Source organism: Pyxicephalus adspersus, chromosome 3, assembly GCF_032062135.1.
Source record: "Pyxicephalus adspersus chromosome 3, UCB_Pads_2.0, whole genome shotgun sequence".
Taxonomy (NCBI): domain Eukaryota; kingdom Metazoa; phylum Chordata; class Amphibia; order Anura; family Pyxicephalidae; genus Pyxicephalus; species Pyxicephalus adspersus.
Genome location: NC_092860.1, coordinates 5,499,515 through 5,516,907, shown reverse-complemented (window position 1 = coordinate 5,516,907; position 17,393 = coordinate 5,499,515). Strand labels below are relative to the sequence as shown.

The 17,393-nt window shown below is 43.3% G+C and overlaps 1 protein-coding gene across 2 annotated transcripts in view; it reads left to right on the top strand.

The window, feature by feature from the left end:
- Positions 1-5,632: 5,632 nt before the first annotated feature.
- GCGR (glucagon receptor) overlaps positions 5,633-17,393 on the top strand; it is a 42,496-nt gene continuing 30,735 nt past the window's right edge. Inside the window, exon 1 of one of the 2 annotated variants that reach the window (XM_072403407.1) lies at positions 5,633-5,853. The gene's annotated coding sequence lies outside the window, so the exon portion shown is untranslated. Of the gene's footprint in view, positions 5,854-14,198; positions 14,275-17,393 lie in introns of those variants that run through there. The other variant, XM_072403408.1, reaches the window with a different exon arrangement.

Sequence of the window (17,393 nt, the reverse complement as noted above, 5' to 3'; positions counted from 1 at the left end):
AGGGCAGAAAATGGGGCAGGAAAGTGATGCAGCAGAAGGGCAGAAAATGGGGCAGGAAAATGATGCAGAGAAGGGCAGAAAATGGGGCAGGAAAGTGAAAATGATCAATTATATTACACACACATATATATTTACATACATATATCTAATTATTGTGTACTGGCGTGTTGCAACGAACATTTGCTCCTTGCACATGCGCACTTCAATACACACAATGAATAGCAAATGTTCTTGGCACAATGGATCCCCCAGGACGGTCGTTCTGTACAAACGTCTCTCATTCATTGGCATCTTTGTCCTCTCGTTAGGCACTTATTTTGTTAACGATTATCGAAGGATCGGTCATTTATCGTTCGTTTCCACCAACGTTTATCTGACGTGTGTTCATAGCCTAATCCTTTTGCATCCTGTCCATGACGATTGTACAATGTTCCCTTCTGGGTAATTCTATAAATCTCCATTATTATCCAGCCCCCTTCTCATGCAGCTCATGTGGCCAGAGCCTATAGCGGGGTATCCGGACCTTTAAAACCTTGGGGAACCCTAGAAATAACTTTCAGGTCTCAGGGAACCCCGGCTATAATTACTATATCTACAGATCACAGTATTTTAGTGTGGTGGTAAGTAAGAAGAATGCCTCTTACATTGCCGGGCAGTGAGATGAATGTCACCTAAAATAAAAAAAAGTTGATGTACCCCTTTAATTGGGCAACCAATGGGCCGGGCACAGCACACGCCACTTGTATTGTCGCCCATTCATGCAGCGGCAGTACACAGCTTTCATTGTGCCTTTTATTAGACATTCGTCCCTATGGAAAGGTTGCCAGCAATTTTAACAGAAGAGCAGCAGATCGGTGTGTTTACACAAGCAGAACAACAAATTAATCAGCGGTTGCCTGGACATACCTGCTCACCCGCTGCTCATCCAAGTCCATCCTACGTTGGCCCCGGAAAGTTGCTGTTTTAGCAGATTAGGTAACAGATCTGTGCTTGCTGGGCTGTGCAACCCGAGCGACCTGGAAACTCATTAGGGGTCCAAAACTTTTATTAAAAAAGTGAATTAAAAAAAAAAACAACCCGAATCTTTTTTTTTTTCTTTGGAAAATAGCCACAGCCTGGAGTAAAAGAGACTAGCACCTGCCAGCATGCTGCACAGAAGGAATTGAGCTGTATATGTGGAAGTTGTGGTCTCTACAGGGCCCAATCAGCAAGGACCATGATCCCTTTTATACAGATGTCAATAGATCAGGTGAGCCCATTGATTTCTGCAAATTTTTTCACCAAAACAAACAAAAGCGACAACTAAAACTATAAAATTTGTCCCAATTACAGGTGCATCCACACTTGGCTTTCTCTGACTCCCTCTACAAAGTTCTAAAATACCTGTTGGTCCTGCCAGTAAAGTCCACATGTGGCTCCCTGTGGTGTAAGGGACAACGATGCTCCACTGCTCCTGAATTGAGGGCAGAGTTGTTGCTCTGCTGCTTGCTCCAATGGGATAAAAGATGTTGCAGAAAAGGGGCGTGGCTATTGGTGAGTCATATACTTGTAAGTTGTCAATCAGCACTTGGTCACACCCACTGAATTGACAGCACCACCTCTGTTGCTGAACCCCTCCCACTGTGGTCTGCAGTGTCTGGAAGGGGGAGTGTGTGAGTTACACAGGAAAGGTGATTTAGGAAAGTCAAGGAAGACTATTTTTTTTTAATTCATTTATTGAATATCAGCTGAATTGAATTAGTCATTCTATGTTACACAAAGCATCTCACCCACCCAGACAATACCGAGCATTAGTCAAAGCTGACATTACGCAGACCGCTCAGCTGAGGCAGCCAAACTATAACAGAAGTTGCATTGGTTGGGGTCCAATCGGATAATGATTATCAAAAAAGGGAACATGCTGCTGGAACATGTTATGAGGAACACGGGAAGAATCCCAACAACACCGCAATACACAAAAGCCATCATGTCATTTCCTCTTTTGAGGTTTAACTCATTAGAATCCCAAATTTAGAGAGCGACTGACTTATGGGGAATCGTGCACAATGGTGATTTGTGTGGGTTCTTAAAGCTGAACTGCCCCGTGCACGAGTTAAGCTTTCATTGTACCAGGGGGTGATAGATAATGAGATGTAATTACCTTATGCCTCCAGCAGGGTTCACTGCTCTTGGTGGGACTGGTCCCTTGGGCTCTATACATAATGTTGGGGAGGTTGCAGTGGTGCCTGCTCATGCCAATAAACTGCAGTCATAGGGGAGGCGCTACACGCAACTTCTACCCATGGCAGCCCCATTAGGAATGAATATAGGTGGCAGTAAATAGTTCAAATCTGCAGCTGCTGGCTCCTTAAGGACCGACACTATGGGGCCACCGTGCCAATCGCCAGGTGCTGCACAGGATCACTTGATTTTGCTGCATTTCTGAACCATTCCATTGCATTATATGGTATAAGAGAAGCCCATGGCAGTTCTCCTATACCATATAATCCAGTACTGGCAGTCATGCATTGCAGGGGGAGGAGGGGCAAAAGGGGCAGATTTTGGAGCAGAGGTGAGCACAGAATGCCATGGTAAGTATATTGCTTATTCATCATCCCTGGTTGAAAGTTCCCATTTCATCTTACAATAGTCTAACTTATATGTTCATAGTTTGCAATTTCTATAAATTTGAGCGGATGAATGACAAAGTCAAGAAGCCAGTTGTTAAAGTGCACACTGGGCAGTGTTTCTATTGGCTGGTGGTGGTGGGGGGGAGGGTTCATGACATACCTCTGAGAACCCCCAGCCAATGAGAAAATTGCACACCTTTGAAATCTGATGTCTATCTTGTTAACCAAGTCGGTTTGAGCGAAACAACCTTGGACATGTTGGCTACCTGTACGCCAAAAAAAAGCTTTAAATAGGCTGAATAATTTGAATTATTATATAATTTTGTTTAGAAAAATTGTAATTTTTTTTTTATTTAAAAAAAAGTTTTTTTAAAATTTAGATTTTAAATTCTTAGTATTAAATGTCCCCTAAAAATCCAAGCTTCCTGCTAGTCTGGCTCGCACTATTCACCAGATGTTTGCCATGAGACAGAAGTTGCATTTCATACTGATGGCATTCTCTATGAATAGCCATGGGCAGCATGGTGGCTCAGTGGTTAGCACTCCAGCCTTTGCAGTCCTGGGTCTCAGGTTCGGATCTTGGCCAGGACACTATCTGTAAGGTGTTTGCAGGTTCTCCCTGTGTTTGCGTGGGTTTCCTCCGGTTAGTCCAGTTTCCTCCCACATTCCAAAAACATGCAGTTAGGTTAATTGGCTTCCCTCCAAAATTGTCCTTAGGCTAGGGACATTAGATTGGGAGCTCCTTTGGGGGACAACCAGTGACATGACTATGGACTTTGTACAGCACTGTGTAATATGTTGGAGCTATATAAATACTGTGTAATAATAATTTTAATAGCCCCTTTCTAAAGGGATGCTGCAGCTTTTCCCATTACAGCACGGAGATTGCCCCACGTGGGTATAATGAATGCAGATCTCTCATTCACCAATCAGGACAGGTGAGACCACCAGCCACAGGTAAGTGCCCCCTTGCCATGTCTATAGTTCACCCAGAGGGGTTTGAATTATTCTTATATTAAACTAAATGTAAACCCAATCACCAAACTCTCATAAAAAGTTTTATTGTATCAATATTTGTTTAAGGTTTTATTATATTATATTTTTTTTGCAGCTTTTATTATATATTCCAGGTGATCTGCTATGAAAGTTCTTTTTCAGGCTCCTATAGGGCAACAATTCTATAAATTGACCTCCAGCATTGCCCCATGTATATCTCCTGTGTGTAATTTGAGGGACTGTCCCTTGTTACAGATCCCCCTGTCCTCTTAGTTCCTCCTTGGTTGTTCCTCTTTTTTTGGGTGAATCTATACACCCACGTATATTACTTTGGGCTATTTTGCATGAAACCATCATCCAGGCTCTAAATGATTCCATTGTTTTTTTAAATGTGAATAATTAATGAATTAATATTAATAAATATTTAAATATTATTATTAATAGTAAGGAAATGTAGAAGAAAAAAAGCAATTGAAGGTTTACCAATCATTTATTTTGTATTGCTTTTTATGGTTTGTAAGATATGGGGGCGTCATATACCTATATTACAAATAATGATCAGTATATNGCACCAACATATTACACAGCGCTGTACAATAAATAGGGGTTGCAAATGACAGACCGATACAGACAGTGATTATAGTAAAAAGTGTCCCTGTTCCAGATCTCCACAAGTGGGGCGCTATGCACATGGTTTGCTGGTGCGCAGACTTCAAGCAGCCATGCTAACACCTTTTAAGCTACGTACACACAACTAATGATTCTTACCTGGGATAGATGGTTGTGCTCAGGTTAGGCAAAAACAGTGGTTCCCTGGCATTGTTCATCAATCGGCTGATTAATGAAGATCAATCAAGAACCGCCAGTGTGCACTGCTATAGGGGGGAGCACAGCAGGGCACCCCAAGGTGATATATCCGCAATAAGTGGAGCCGATTTATATTGTCTAATCCTAAGCCCTAGATACTTCCCCTCATAAAGCATTCACTCTCAACCTTTTTACCCCTGAGGAACCCTTAAAATAAATTCCAGGTCTTGGGAACCCTTACTAATACCAATTTACAGTGGTGCCTTGAAAAAAACCTCCGTATTAGTGTCACACCTATTAGTGTTGGCCCAGAGCTATGCCACCATCATGAAATAGGAGGTCAATCAGCCAAAGTTCAAGGAGCTCTAAACAACCTCCGGATTGCAGCTTTTGTGGAAAAGTTCATCTTCAATCCCCTGCAGTACTGCTTCCTGCCACAAGATGTCCTCACTCTGATGGCCAGCACCATTCCACTTTAATACCAAGACATCCTGCACCTTTTTCTAAGCCTGTGAATGGATGGTGAAAAAAGAAGCAGCATCATGATGAGCTCATCTCTTGGTCACTGTGCTCTTTTCACCTATCAGCATGTCTTTGTCAGCACATGAACTGATTGGATACTCATACTGCTTCTTCCTCCCTACTATGTGGGTTATCTCTGCTGCTGAATTATTGGTCTTATTCAAATCAACTGGTCTAATCTTAATTTTTTTGCTTTTGAAAACAATGAAATTGGGCGTTATAGGCAGCATGGAATGAATCCACCAATCGTCTTGCAGTTGGGGTATCTAAAGCGAGTAAGAGACTAGGGGGCTGACTCATATTAATGATTAAATATAAATATATATATATATATATATATATATATATATATAAATGTTACTTTTGAGTGGACTTACCCTTTAAATATCTGTAGTTGCAATACATGCCAGGGTTATCAATCTTTTATGCATAAAAAGAAAAAAAAAAGTGTTTTAATTTATAAAAAAAGCGAAATGCGCCAATTTGAAGCTGCAGGGAGTTTACAGGTTTCTACTTGCTAAATAAAAATCTTGCATGATAAATTGCTGCAAAAAACCCCAAAATGCTGCAAAAGATTTCTGTCTTTTAGGACCCAGCAGCTGTGCAGCCTGCTGTCTCTGTAACCCCGCCCACAAGGCTAAGTGACAGGTGCTGGCCCCGCCCACAGGGCTGCCTGCTTGCAGGAGCTGTCAACTTGCAGACTTTGCTGGCTGCAGGAGGGGGCTGAGGGCTGCACTGGAAGAGTTCTGATCAAGGAGGAATTTAGTGGTCACCCAAGGCAGGAAGAATGAAGAGGATCTGCTGTCCTAACAGATGCTGATGGAGGAATTTTATAGAAGTGGAGGGGGGTAAACTGGAGACTTATGAGTGTGCAACTCCACAAGTGCCTCCTGCAGACTGCTGCCCTGCCAACAACTTTGTAAGTAATCTCCTGGCTCTGCCACCCTATTGCCTGCCAACTGGGGTTTGGAGAAACTTCCCGGGAATTTTTCAGCCCCTGGAAATGAATAAGATTTTTAGGGTACTGGCCCTTTAAGACTATATGATACAATGTTATAAAATGAGATAAAATTATTTTTATATTATTCAAATGGATTATAGTAACGTGGAATAAGATTGATAACTTATCATAGAGTAGAAGTGAGCCCCAGCTGAACGACCTTTGTTACTGAGTATTATGAGTTTCTTTTTTTTTTCTTTTTTTAGAATAGGTTTTTTTATCTTTCTTTAAATTCTTTGTAAAATGTCAGGGTTGCAGATTTTCTAAAGACCCACGGCAGCCACTTCTTGTCTATAAATACCCCAGGGGTGGCTACTTAAGCCTACAGAATGAAGCTGCCATAAGGTGACAAGGTAGGTATAAAATTGGAATATTAGGACAGAGTGTTGTCACCTTATAACAGCAGGTGGGTGAACCAGGAACAAAGATCACCAGGTAGATGAAGATTCAAATACATTAAAAAATTTAATCAATGTGTTTAAACTTTTCTGAGACTTTTATGATCGGGTTGACATCTGATAAGGATCATCCAGCTGTTCTTAAAGGGTCCGTTGGCTCCAAATCTGACATTTCTGATGCATTAGATTTTCAATCTTCGGAGATTGTGTTATTGCTTCTGTTCTCTATAAAAATGATAAGTTTTTGTGATTTTGTTTTTTGCATGTTTGCTTTGTTATACGGACGGCATCCTTGCAATTTTCTGCATATTTGTCATTCTGATCGATTATTGATTTCATGCCAGGGATCAGTTCACGCGCCTGGAATTGTAAGCTGCCATTTCGATCAGTAAGACTTCACCTGTTGCTGTCTGGCATGCTCAATTATTAGTCCGATCGCAATTCTGTACTCATGTGATTTCTATTGAATTCAGAGCAGATTATTGGGGATTTCTTATTGAATAATTCTGCATAGACCTGGGCGAGCTGGCACTTGTAGTTCAACAGCAGAGTCTCTGTACCCTGCAGATATGATTGCACATAACATTGCATAATTATCATTGTATATGATACCCACAAATTATATAAATAATGGGTTGGTGACACCAGCTCAGGTATGTGGGCACCTCTTACCAAATGATTGAGTTCAGGCCTCTCCGGTAAAGGAAACTACAGTATAAAAAAAATTGTAGCTGTAGGGTTCCTCCAGAGGTTGCTGGGGGTTCCTCCAACTGTGGCTGGTTGACCTCAGATTTGGGATTAAAGTCATGCTAAAGGGCCCGCTGCATGGTCATTTGGGTTGTCAAAAGATCATTGGTGCCACAGTAAGGGTGGCATTCTAGCTGCAACTGGGGTGGGCATTCTTTCCACTGGCTACCAATGTAAGAGCCCCCAATAAATAGGTTTAAGCAGATGTTCCCGGAGACCTGAACGTTATATTAAGGCTCCTCCAGGGGTAAAATAAATATAGAAATGCTCTTATAGACAATTATGAAAGAGGTAAGGGAAGATTCTTTGCTGTTCCAGCATAACTGAGCGCCAGTGCAATCTCAGGAAGACTTTACGAGTTTGGTTTGGAAGTGACCACAACCCCACCGGGCACCTAAGGGCTCCTTCTCACTGGCACCTTGGTGCGCTGGATGTGTTGATGATCCGGGGTGCCATTCAGCAATGGTTGACTTACCATCAGACTGCCATGCTGTCATCACACCTTCATACCTTGCTGTACTTTCAAAAAGTGCAGCATTTGTTCTATATGCATGCAATGCGCTGCAACCGGCTGCCCATTTAAATGCAATGCATGCATGCAGGTATGGTCAGTACGAGTATTGGAAGATTGTGAATCAGGTCTTACTGCCTAACATTAGTGGCTGATCTCACATATGAGCGCAAATTCCTAACAAGACCTCTTATGGAAAGCCTTTCCAGAAAAATGGAGGAGTTGTACCCACTCCTGGGGTATTGCACCATTGGCCACAGTAATGGAATGCTACGTCCGACAAGCTTGCATGGGTGATGGGCAGGTGGCACAGATGGAGATATATTGTGTGTGTGTGTATATATTGTGTGTGTGTATGTGTATATATATATTGTGTGTGTATATATATATTGTGTGTGTGTGTATATATATATATATTGTGTGTGTGTGTGTATATATATATTGTGTGTGTGTGTGTATATATATATTGTGTGTGTGTGTGTATATATATATTGTGTGTGTGTGTGTATATATATAGTGATTATAAATCCTAGGAGGGCTGCCATTGCTGACTTTGGCAAATACCCATTGCCTGGCTGTTATGCTGATCCGGGGGCTTCAATGCTTTCTGGCGCAGAATCAGCGAGTTGCATGCTGGAAATCTGTGCTTGTCGTGGGGGGGTTACAAGGTAGCGTGCAAATGCTGCCACATCGGCCTGTTCAAGACATAGAAATTAGTGAACCCCTGGGCTAAAAATTAAATTATTCTTGGAAGGGGGGGGTAAATTTTTGATTCTAGAAGGAACACGAGCTTAAACATTTGCTGCCATTTCTTTGTGTGCGGTATACGCTTCCCACAGATCTGTTGTTCCCATGGGAATTGTGGGGTTAGGAGGCATGTAGCCCAAAGTGGGGGCAGCCGCTGCGCAAGGAGCGCTCGCTAAACTCATAAGTGGAAGAAGTGAACGAGCGAAGAACCCAAGGCAGCCAGTTACCGAGATCCAAAAAATCCAAAAAGTTTGCTGGGTTTTTTTTCTTGCCGGGAATTCCCGACTTGCTTCTAGGGTACCAATGTGACCATTAGGAGGGGGGACTGCGGTGACCGGATTACAGGTGCTGCCTGATCACCTGCATGGGAACTGGGCAAATGTCAAAAGTTACTCAGGGCCATATGGGGCAACTAGGGGAGAGATGGCCAGGAAGAGTGCAGGGCCGGGGGTAGAAGGAGAAGAGGGGGTGATGCTGTAGTATGTGAATGGGGTTGGGAGGTACCCACTGATTTTGTCCCTATTACATAGGCAGAGCCCCTAGGATTCAGTCATCCTCATGCCAATTCTTTTTAGTTTTGCCACCCCGGTCCCCTTTTTTTAATAAAGAGGTGCCAAGTCCAAGGAATGCATTGAAATTAAAGAGAACCTGTCAGAATAGAAGTAATGCAGCTGTCATTGCCATACCTGTAAACCAGCCGCTGCTCCAAAATGCTGCTTGTCTGGCTCTCATTCTTCATCTGTAAATGGAGTTATCAGCATGCTGGTTCCAGGGCTTTTTTCTGATTTTTAAGTAGAAAGTATTGAATACTGAGAAATGGTTTGATAGCCAGGCAACTCGCATTTTTACGAGGAGCACAACAGCAGATTTCTCTCCAGACCAGTGCAAGCTCCAGATCTCCAAAACTGCACATGATTTTGCAGTTTGTTTTCTCTGCCAGAACCATTTATGTTCCTTGGTCAGCCAATGAAAGGGGAGGAATACTGGCAAAAACATGGAGAAATGCTGGATGGCGTCTTCTACTGGTGAGACTTCAGTTCTGTGAATTCTGTAAATTGCACCTGTACTATGGTTGCACTCAGAGCTGGTTTTAGGGTATGGCACAATAGGAAATTGACCAGGGCCCCCACCTTCTCCAGGGCCCTAAATTGACAGAGTGTCTAGAAATGCAGGAAGATAAAATCTTGGGAGGGGAATTGGCGATTGTTGAGGTCCCCAATCTTTTCTAAGCATTCAGCTGACAAAATGGCAGGGGGTAGCGGGAGCTGGAATGTTATGAATTCGGGGTGCATACTTGATATTAGCTCAGGGCCCCATGTTGTCTAAAATTGTCCCTGGGCCATGGGGAAATGGCAATGGCTTCTGGTCTACCACCTTCAACATGTCCCCAACAGACACAATGGCAGGGGGTGCAGGGAGCTGGAAAGCTGTGACTTTGGGGCGTCCACATCATAGTTGCCCTGAGTTCCATGTTGTCTAAAACTGTCCCTGGGCTGGGTAATGTGCAACAGTCTGGGCCATGGGGCAATTGCTTGGAGTCCTCCGAACTGATCTAAAGACTCCAAATGTAAAAAAAGCAGGGGTGCAAGAAGATGGAATCCAACACATTTGGGGTCCCCACTTCATATTTTCTCAGAACCCCATGTTGTCTAAAACTGTCCTCGGGGTGAGGAATAAGCACCTGCCAGGGCCATGGGGAAAGTTGAGGAAGTTGGAATTCTACACATTTGGGGTCCTCGCTTCATTTTTGCCCAGGGGCCCTATATTTTCTAAAACTCTCCCTGGGGTAAGAATTAGACACTTGTGTGGGTTCCCCACCTTCTTCAGGGCCCCAATTTATGGAATGACAGGGGAGCAGGGAGATGGAATTCTGCACATTTTGGGCACCACCACTCACAGTGACCCCCAATCCTGAGCCTAAAGTTCCCTAATGTGTTGTTGGCCAACGGGGCCCGTGTCACGGAGCTTGGCACTGCTGTGTCCCCTGCGGGCCCTTGTTTGGACTTTGTTAATTTATAATGCGTGTTGTCAGCTGTGTATTTCCTGAGTTGTGCAATGAGCTGCAGAATGGGAAGCAGCAGGTGCACGTCTGTAGCCATATGGAAAACCTTCCTATATACTGATTTGTGCACAGATAGCCCCATGGTGTCCCCGTCTTCAGTCAAACATTAATTCCTCCAGAATACAGACGGGGCGGCTCACACGCTCCCATTTTTATGTTCTCTTTGCATTCCTTGCTGGCTGACCGTGGTAATTCGCTTCTTAGCCTTAGAAAGATTTTTACCGCAGCGGGTGTCCCCATTAGGATATATTTCCTCTCTTCCTGTTCTAATAGCAATTATAATGTTCACTTCTATGGACAAAAGTATACCCCCCATGTAAAGGTGGGGGTCTGTTTTGTAGGTGACACATTGCTTCTCTATGGGCTCTGTGTTTGTAGATAGCGGGGGACAATGCAAACCTGTGTTAATTTTTTGCTATGTGCTGCGTTCTCTACTTATATCTGGAGGACCACAGAAAATGAGGGCAAATCCCCATTCATAAAATCATCTCCCTTGTTTCCATTTGTATTTTTGAGCTTGAAAATAGTGGAAAAGATTGGAAATGATTCTTCTTTTTTGCATTTCATCAAAGTGACTGTGGAGTTAAAAGTGTTGATTTTTCCAAACCAACCAATCAGATTCTAGCTTCCTGTCAAACATTTTAAAAAAGCCAACTTCTTTTTGGATGAGGAACTCCCCACCTTTTATTTTAAAGAGAACTTTATTTTGAATAGTGCTGCAACATGCCACAGTACACACATGAAATCCAGCTGTGCATTGCAATAGTTCAGAATGAATTGGCTTCCTTATAGCAATGCCTGGTAACACGTCAAATGGCACGCATTGGCGTGTGTATGTAAACCTGGCATTGATGCCATTTGCCCGCCTTTCATTCTCATCCAAATGCTTCAACAGTTAGGACCCTGAGCAGCACCAGGCATGCAGATAATGACCCTTCTCTGCCATTGACTCTACCAAAGGGTCTGGCACAAGTTCATTCTGAGGTCATCCATGACAGGTGTCCCCTTCATACATGGATCCCAACATGTAAAGGAACAATGTCCTAGAACAGGATATAGCTGTCATTGTTGTGTATGTTATTGCTGGGAGAAAAACGTCCCCATGCGGCACAGATCCCATTCACAAAAAATACATACATCACTTCAATTTTATTCCATTTATGAGGAATGGGGAAGGCGCCATTTTTGTACAATGCATGGCACATGTGGATACATAAATACTTGGCTCAACTGGGCTATTGGACCTTGAAGTTGTTTTATTAGGATAAAGGAGAGGGGCATATTCACACAAATGAATAGAAAAATGAAAGCCAACTGAGCATTTTTCCCCAGAGGAGGGTAAGGAAGAGAGTTGCATGGCCAAAATGCCCGTATGGGCTGTAGTTGTTGGAGTGGGATTTTTAACCCATCTTATACGCCATCCCCCAATTCAAGGTAGCTGCTGTGCACTTTATAAATCCTCTGTGTGACTTTGATCTATATTTGATCCGGCATAGACAGGTCCTCTTTATCTGTGATCTGTATAAGTCTCTATCTTCTAATTTTTGCTTCTGAGCTAATACCTTCTTGCTGGTTGTCGCCATATTCGCCTGAAGCTACACGGAAGGATGTTATCTCAAATTGGCAACTTTAATTGCTGCTTTGTATCTGATTATCGCTACCTAGAATAAATGAACAACTTTCCATGGAGTCAGCCAGGTGGGGTAGCATTATTTGAAGGTGGTGGAAATCTCTCTGCTCTCACTAATCCGTGGTCAGGGTGTGGGAATAATTTAGCTCCAAGGTTTGGCTCATATATGTGGGGGTACAACACCTGCCGGATTATTTTATACTGTTTCCTATTGGGGAGATTTCCCTATATTTCCCCTCCTCTCCCAAAGTGAGTGCAATTCCCATTTTACACAATGCTTACAAAAACTTTGCATTTCCTGTCTTGAGGACGATGACCACAAAGAGGGGTAAATTTTTCCTGATGAGGATGTAGTCAGCAATAAAAAGGTAGAACCCCCAACCCATTCTGTTCACAAGTAGAAAAAAAAAGTTTTGCTATGACGTACACCTTGTAATTGAGCTTTACTGACCTCTGTAGCTGTGGGTACTACGGAGCAATTCAGCATCATTAATCACAGCAGAAGTTCTGAAAGTTGTTCTTATTCATTACACACTATGGATACATATAGCTCCCATAAACATTATATCATTTTAGTTTTTCATTTAACACTTGAATAATGTTAAATTTTTCTTTAATGTTGAATTTTCTTTTTCTTTATCCAATCTCAAAATGTACATATACAGACCGTTAAGCTTGCTTACTGTCATATCCCTGAGGAAGCCCATTCAAGGCGAAATGCGTTGGAATTATTACACTTTAAGCACGGTCTTCTTTATCACCCTTTTTTGTATTCCTTGAATATAAGTATGTACATTGTTACCCATATACTGTGAAGTGTCAAACAGTTATGAGGTATAGATTTGTCTGAACTTGTTTACTAAATGTGTTTAAATACAACAATTTTGTTTCTCAAAACTATCTGCGAGCCCAAAACCTCTTTCTTTCCCTCCTTTGATTTGAATGAAAGTTGTTCTTATTGGTTCTCTCAGCAGCTCAGCTCATCTTGCCCCTCCCCCTCCCTCCCAGCAGTGGCTCAGCAGCTCAGCTCTCCCTACTCTAGGAAATGACATATTTCAGTGCCCTTCCATGTGCCACCACAATTCTGCCTGGACCATATTGCTTCCTCCCATCCAGTGCACCCTCTTTGGGTTTAAAAGACTGCCAAGGCACTGACTCACTCCTGAGGGTAGTTCATTGTGGTGCACTACAACCCAGTTCCATTGCAGAGCTGCATTGAAAATTGCATTCAAAATGAATGGCACGGCAGTATACCAACGCATGGAAAGGGCATTGCCGCAGTGCACGAGCCTAAAGCATACAGACCAGTTTGAAATAAAAAGATGGCATTGGCCTGCCAGAGGATTGGATAGACCCTCCGGTTGGCCCTAGTAAAATGAGCTTTGTTGTGCCGCCTCGCCCTCTAGTGGCCTGCCAGGGGTGTAGTGGGGCGGGCATGTGCGGGCGCCCTTACTTTTTCTGGCCCCCATCTAGGCTCTCCCTGCCATGGATAGCTTTCACTATTACCATGCCCCCTCTTGATTTTTTACAACGACACCCCTGCCTGCTGCCATACCACAATGTGCCAAGAAAGCTATGAAATCCAGTGGGCCCTCCTTCTCATGTTTTCGGGTGGCCTCCAGCCTCACTTTTCTGCTATCTCAGTTTCAGGCCACTGTAAGGAGCCTTGTGATTCCTTGCAGCCCCATCCTACCCCACCACCCAACAAGTGGCATTATGGGAACTACAGAGCAAGTTTCAGGGTCAGCTCGGGATACTTCCACCTTTAAACGGAAGTCAGAAGTGCAGAGCCAGGCACCGAGCTCACCAAACCAAGTGAGAAATGTCTTTGTGGTCATCAGTTTTTGTGCCTGGAGTAAGCAGCATTGTGAAAGGCCGGCTTTGAAGTGGTGAAGCTGGAGGCAGCGATCCTGGAAAGCCTGGTGACTTCTCTCTATACTAGAAAGAAAAAAACAAAATCTGCTGCCGTAATAAAATAAAATGCTAAAGTCAGAACTCCGGACACAAAAAACTCTTATTAAATATATTCCTCACTGGTCACAAAGGATAAAAATCCATATTGTGTGCACTGAATGCCTTTGCAGCACCTGTGGGAGGGACTTAGAAACCCCACCCACTCCAGGCTGCCTATAGAAAACTACAGGAGGGGGCGGATACAAGACCAGTCACCTTGTACACATTGAAGGAGCAGCAGTGACCGGTCTTTATTAGGTAGAAACTCCTAGCAAGAGGCAAAGGCTGGATTGTAAGAATACTCGTATGTTGTATTTGGTCAATATTCACTTATTCTGGAGTTTAGCTTCAAAATTACATTTGCTGTAGATTTTGTCTGCATGTGAATAATGAGAGCTTGATGCAGATATAAAAAGTCAGTGCAGTTCTGTATTTATCGATCTATGCTGCAAGGGAGGGAGAAAGAGTCAAAATGATGTGCTAATAGGAGGAGAGGGCAGAGTGATCGATCGGCTTGTTATTGTCCTGCTTCTGCGTTCACTGTCCAGTCAAAGGTTGAGGAAGTGACCAGACCTGTAAGTAATAACTATATCATATAATACTGGATGGACAGGAATACAAAGCAGATAAATCTCCACCGTATGTGTATTATATTTCTGTATTTAGCAGGTCCGGTGTTATTTATTAGCTGTTTTTGTTTTCTGCTTTTCTGTCGTTTGCATCTCACCCCAGCTAAGTCTGCGACTGGCTTACCAGATATAGCGGTCTGCGGTGCGTTGACCTTTTCTCTAAGCAGGTCACACAAACTTAACGGGGATTCCGTGCACGCTGAGGCTGCGACATCATAGAAATTCTGGGTTATTTGTGGTGGAAATGGGTTTCCTGCAACTCTTTACAAAGTGCAAAGTCTTAATAAAGAGAAAAAACAAAGGTTGTGTTGGACTTAAAGGGATATTCCGCCATAACTAAGCACATCCCTATAAGAAATAAAGTTATCACTGTTCATCGTATTGTAAGGCAGCAGTAGAAGTGTAAAACATTGAGATTATTTTTATTCCTCGGCCACCCCTCCTGGTGCGTCTGACCTTTGAGCCATACAAATATTTTCCGTAGTGCAACATTCCGATTCTTGGCAACAATGTAGCGGTTGATGTGACTTTTGGCCCTCCAGTTGAGTGTTGTTCTGCTTCGGTACATGCTGCGGTTGGCACCTGCTGGCTGGCATCTCTCATGCTTTGGCGAGCCAAGAAATTCAGTCCCTTTATTATTATTATTTTTATTTTTCGTTCCTCTCTCACTTAGATCTTTGGTTACGGAATCTTCAGATATTAAAGGGGTTAAGCCTATCGACCCCCTTTGCCTAACTGCCAACTGGACCCCAGTGGCTCTCCATTGAATGGTTGGTGCAGGTCATTGGTCTTCGTATTGGCGCCCGACTTCCTGGTGCATCTGACCTTTGTGCCATACAAATATTTCACTCAATGTAACAGATGATGTAACTTTTTAATTTCTGGTTCAATGTTGTTCTGCATCGGCACATCGGCTACGGTTAGCAACTGCTGGCCGGCTTTTCTCTAACTTTGGCGAGCCAAGAAATTCTGTCTCTTTACCATCATTATATTTATTATTTTATTATTAATATTAATATATTATTTCCTTTTTCACTTACTTTTGGTTATAGAATCCACCTATATAAAAAGGATTAATCTTATCCAATGATTAGGTCAGCAATGCCAAACTGGCAACTGGACCCCAGTGGCTCTGCATTCAATGGCTGGTGGAGGTCATTGGTCTTCACATTGGGGCCCCACGTCCTGGTGCATCTGACCTTTGTGCCATACTAATATTTTCCATAGTGTGACACTGCAATCTTTGGCTACATTGTAACAGTTGGTGTGACTTTTTTGGCTTCCCAGTTGAGCATTGTTCTGCGTCGGAACATGCTGTGGTTGGCACCCGCTGGCTGGCTTTTATCTTTGCCGAGCCAAGAAAATCTATTCCTTCATCATTCATCTTCTTGTTATTATTTATTATACTTTTTTTCTTCTCCTCTCACTTTTGGTTATGGAATCCTCCGATATAAAAAGGGGTTGCTCTCATCCAGTGATTAGGTCGGCCATGCCAAACCGGCAACCTAACCCCAGTAGCCTGGTTCATTGAATGGCTGGTCGAGGTCATTGGCCTTGTGTTGGGGCCCCATTTCCTAATGCGTGTGACTTTTGTGCCATACTTATATTTTCCATAGTGTGACACTGCGATCTTTGGCTACATTGTAGGCGTTGTTGTGACCTTTTTGACCTTCCCGTTGAGTGTTGTTCTGCATTGGCACATGTTGCGCTTGGCTGGCCTTTCTCTTACTTTGGCGAGCCAGGTAAAACGGTCCTTTTCTTTTTTTTCTTTTCACTCTTTCTCCTACTTAGATCTAAGCTATGACACCCTACAACAAAAAATATTAGCCAGTCAGCCATGTCTAAATTGCCAACTTGACCCCAATGGTTCTGTACATTGAATGGTTGGTTGAGGTCATTGGCCTTTGCGTTTATTTCCTCTACTCCCTGTGCACGTCACCTTTTTGCCATACATTTTCCGTAGTGCGGCACTGCAATTTTCGGTAACAATGTAACAGTTGATGTAATTTTTTGAGTGATCTGTTGGTACATGGTTCGGTTGGCATCTATCATGCTTTTGGTGAGCCAAGTACTCCAACCTCTTTCCTTTTTCTCTCACTCCGGAATCATCGGATATGAAAGGGTAATTTTTATCCTGATTTAGTCAACCGTAACTAACCGACAACTTGACCCCCGTGACTCTGCATTGAATGGTTGGTTGGTGGAGGTCATTGACCTTTGTTGTTCACCCCATTATCCGAAGACGCCACATTTCCATTACACGGCACAGGTAGCATACAGAGGGCCGCATATGAGTCTGGGTATTTTTTTTTTGACCGCTGCTTCCTTCTATAATCCCCTAAAAACTGCGTCCTGAACTTGCATCCTTGCTCCCTCGCTCTACAGGTGTCCTGGCAGCCTGTTTTGGTTTTAGGAGCTCAACTTAGACCGAGGTCAGGGGGTCACCTCAAGAAACGACAACTCATTAGCAATTATTTAGCAATTAGAGACGTTTCCTGAGTGCGCCTGGGGAAGGTAGCAGCTCGCGCCGTGACCTTATCGTGAGTGCTAAAGCCTGCCGAGGCAGCAGAGGCTCCCTTTTGTGCTGAGAGCTGCGTAGCTGGCTGGAGGTGCCCGCCGTGGAATCTGGCTTGATCTGGCCCTGGAATGCCACCCCTAAGGCTGTATAAGAACAATATTACGTGTGTCTGTGTTCCGCCAACATGGCAAATCTTCTCTCCAGCCAGATTAAACATAGAAATGTGAAAGAGTTTAATCTGCCTAATGAACAGGGCTTTTGTTT